This window comes from Capsicum annuum, chromosome 4, assembly GCF_002878395.1.
Source record: "Capsicum annuum cultivar UCD-10X-F1 chromosome 4, UCD10Xv1.1, whole genome shotgun sequence".
Taxonomy (NCBI): Eukaryota; Viridiplantae; Streptophyta; class Magnoliopsida; order Solanales; family Solanaceae; genus Capsicum; species Capsicum annuum.
Genome location: NC_061114.1, coordinates 11,530,813 through 11,534,722, shown reverse-complemented (window position 1 = coordinate 11,534,722; position 3,910 = coordinate 11,530,813). Strand labels below are relative to the sequence as shown.

The 3,910-nt window shown below is 32.1% G+C and overlaps 1 non-coding gene across 1 annotated transcript; it reads left to right on the top strand.

Annotated features, from left to right (window-relative positions):
* The first annotated feature begins 298 nt into the window (after positions 1-298).
* Positions 299-427, top strand: LOC124898354. Its single transcript, XR_007055324.1, has one exon. It is a non-coding gene; the product is annotated as a U6atac minor spliceosomal RNA (small nuclear RNA).
* The last annotated feature ends 3,483 nt before the right edge of the window (positions 428-3,910 follow it).

Sequence of the window (3,910 nt, the reverse complement as noted above, 5' to 3'; positions counted from 1 at the left end):
ATAAAAAGGGACCATGTTGTATTTTTTAAAAAGTTATATTTTTTTTTCAAGTTTTAAAAATATTAAAGAAACTCATGACCCCACAACTCTGGCTCACTTTTTACCTTTTTCAAAACCTAACCCTAAAAATCAATCAAAAGAAATTTGGTGTCTAACCCTTAAAAGAAGTTTTGAAAGTGAGTATCATTCAAAATATTCTCCAAATACTAACTTTTTATGTAATTCTGCAGTGTCTTGTCGAATGAGATTTACCTTGTTGTAGAGATGCAAATTTCTCAACTACTATGATCACTTGATGACGTTCGTAAAAGAAGAGATGGTTCGCATCTCCCTCGATAGGAATGGGAATTCAAATCGGGCTTTACTTGGTACAGATACATCCGGTTAAGGCTACCCACCACTTCGGTGGATCTTACCCAATGTATTCCATGAGGTAGTAGTAAGGTCTACGTATGCTCCACCCTTTCCATACCCCACTTGTGTGGGATTTCACTATGTTGTTGTTGTATGATCGAAGTGAAAATAAAAGTGCAAAGTTCAAATCACCACGAGAACGTACTTGGTTTCTATATATCAACAATATCGATCCCTTCACGACTTGCCTTATAACTATTAATCAGTCCCGTTGCTTTGCATCTTTTCATTTTCTATTTTATTCTGCAATCAAAAACTATACAACAATGGTTAAATTTCACTGTTCTAAAATCATATGATATCGCACAGAATATTTTAAAAATTGTGCATGGTTCAGTGAGGTCTAAGAGATATATTTGAGAACCAATATGAGGCAAAGTACAGCTATCGATCCTTTACTAGGGACTTAGCATCACTTCCATATATGAATATAAAGACATCAACTCTGCCTCGAATGATTACAACAACAACAGCATGCTCAGTATATTCCCATGAAGTGGAGTCGAGGGAGAATAGGATGTACATAGTCTGTACCACTACCTCAGAGGTTGTTTCTGAAAGACCCTCGACTCAAGACAAAAAGCACACAACTGTATGTTTTACTCCAATATTAGATCCTAAAAGCTTCATATTGTTCATTTAGTTGAATAGAAAACTCACTGAGTCAATATAGAAGATACTCACTTAAAACAACAAAAACAACATGCCAAGTGTATTCTTCCCACATAGTGGGTTTGGGGAGGGTAATGTGTACGCATTCCATACCACTACCTCAGATGAAGTAGAGAGGTTATTTTCGATGGCCGCCCCGCTCAGGAAGGTACTTACCTAAAATAATACTGTAAAATGAGTTGGATACACAACAACTAATTTATTTGCTATGTGTGTAGAAACAACAACCACATACCTAGTGAAATCCGACAAGTGAGGTCTGGGGAGGGTAGTGTGTATGTAAACCTTAGCACTACCTCAGGGAGGTAGAGAGATTGTTCTGAAAGACCCTCGGTAGATAGGTATAATCAGTTCTCAAACACTTATGATAATTGATCTTTATGAAAATGAAAATCAAGATATACTGCACACAAATATAAAACCAACAAACACAAAAATTACATTAACAAAATGTCAAATGCTTTCCCTTAAAGTTAATCTCTCATGGAAAGTAATCAAACAACCTAGAAGATGGTTATGTGAAAGATTTGATAGCAATATATCATTTCGCAATATATAGTCCATTTAGAGTAATATTATAAGAATCAACAGGCAAAAACAGCAGTCACAATTTTAAAGAAAATACTCTGTGGAAGGCTTTGATTACTTTAAACTAGCGCCATAGTACATAAACGTGTCTTTTAACTTGCCTAAATTGATAACTATGTCCTCCAACTTTATTTGGAGGATGTGCACAGTCAAGCTTGTATATAGTTGAATAAGTAGTAGACACATATGTCCTATGTTGTATAATATGTTGGGTTATTAAGAGGTGTGAATAGAAAATGAAAAGGTGGTGTTATTTTTTTTTTGGAAAGACACTAAGAGAAAGGATCCAAATTGAATAGGCACCTTTTCGGATTGAATGGTACAGTTATGACCTTTCCAATGGTTGTGACTTTTCTGAAGAGTAGCACATTTATGACGGGGTGCACCTTTCTGAACCATTGCTTCTTTTCATGAAGCAACACCTTGATGGTTATAAATTCCTGAATTTTTCCTCAGGTAAAGACAATTTTTTTAGAGTTGAAAACATTCTTCTTCTTCTTAAAAACTCTTTTGTGATCATCAAACTGTTGAGTGCATTCGAAGTTTCTAAAAGTTTGAGGTATCGCTATTTTCAGAAAGTGAACCATTTTATCCTGGGAGGAAAAATTCCATAACGTTGAGTACTTTAGGGGAATAAATTCCTTAAGGATACACCGTGAAGTCAGTGGACTTGGTTCTTAATTTTTTGTTACATCTTCATTTCTTAATAGTTTATAAACACTTCATTTGATAGTTCTTTTGATTGTTCATTTGAACTTGTGTTTGAAGGTTTTGAACTTCATTGTAGTTCTTGAAAACTTATTCTTGAACTTAGTTTGAAGTTTGTATAGAAAACATATAGATTTTGTACCCAAGCTGAAAACAATCTTAAGGAATTTATACTAATCTGTATTGTTTGGTTTTACTGTTTTTTTAGTAAATAGTTTGAACTTCATAGTTCTTCAACTGTTTGAACTTGTGTTTAAAGTTCTTGAAACTTCATTTTGATAGTTTATAGGTTGGTTAAACTTGTATTGACGCTCTTAACATTTGGTTTAGCTATTTTTCATAAAATAGTTTGAACTTCATTTTATTGATATTCATAAGTAGGGTTGAACTATTGTTAAAATTTCAAAGTTGTAAATACAGACTTTAAACTTTATTTGATTGTTCATAATGTAATTTGAACATGTGTTTGAAGTTATTGATGAAAAATACTGATTTTACCAAAATTGAGAAAAACAACATTTTAAAGAAAAGTATAAAAATATTTTTTTTCTTGTTTGGTGAAGGAAAAATTTTTTATCGCTATTTATAAATCAAGTATTTGGTTAATCTGTATTGGGTCTGATTTTGTGGAGACTAAAATATTTTAATTTTTACTCCCTCAGTTAGAAGAATATAAAACCTTCACCGAGAAATAAGTATGGGAATTCAGTTCGATGAATATAAAAACTTCACCGATTTGTTAAAATCGTTGTATTGATTTTTGAAGTTTAAAATCTATGGAGTTTCACTCTGTTTGAGTTTGATTATGATTTGAAGTCATAAAAACTTCATCATGTTTTAAAGTTCATTTGGTTGATGATTTGAAGATATAAAACCTTCATCATTGACTAGAAACAAGTTGGCTAAAGATTAAAGTCTTTATTGTTAGTATTCTGAAATACTAAAGAGCATGTCAAAAATTGTCAGAGAAATGATGAATGAAATTGAACAAAAAATTGATTCAATAATGAATAGTGTTGTCCCAACGACCATCAATGTTGCGTCATTAAGTCGTTCAGGTATTGCTCTAGCAATGAAAACAACAGAGAAATTAGAAAAATATTTTATTGTGAACTTTAAAGAATTAAAAATCAATTGTCTGATTTGGATCTTTTGAGTCATTCCAAGATAGATGAGAATAATGAGTTGAATGAAAAATCATCAATGATGGTTGCAAATCTTGTTAAGAATGATGCTCCAAATAATAAAAATATGAAGAAGTCTTCTAGACAAAAGAAAGAGCAGAATAAGAAAATTTTCAAAGGCAATTGCTACATTTATAGTGATGTTGGCCACAAAGCTCTAAATAGTCAAGTTCTAAATAGGAACAATAAAAGAGATTAGATAAACATGTTGGAAACAACTAAAAAGATTGAAAATCTATGTGATATGATCACTGAAAGAAATCTAGTTGAATATCCAATGAATGGTGGATTAATTTAGGAGCCACTAGATATGATTGAGCGGACAAAGAAACTTTTGCTAGTCA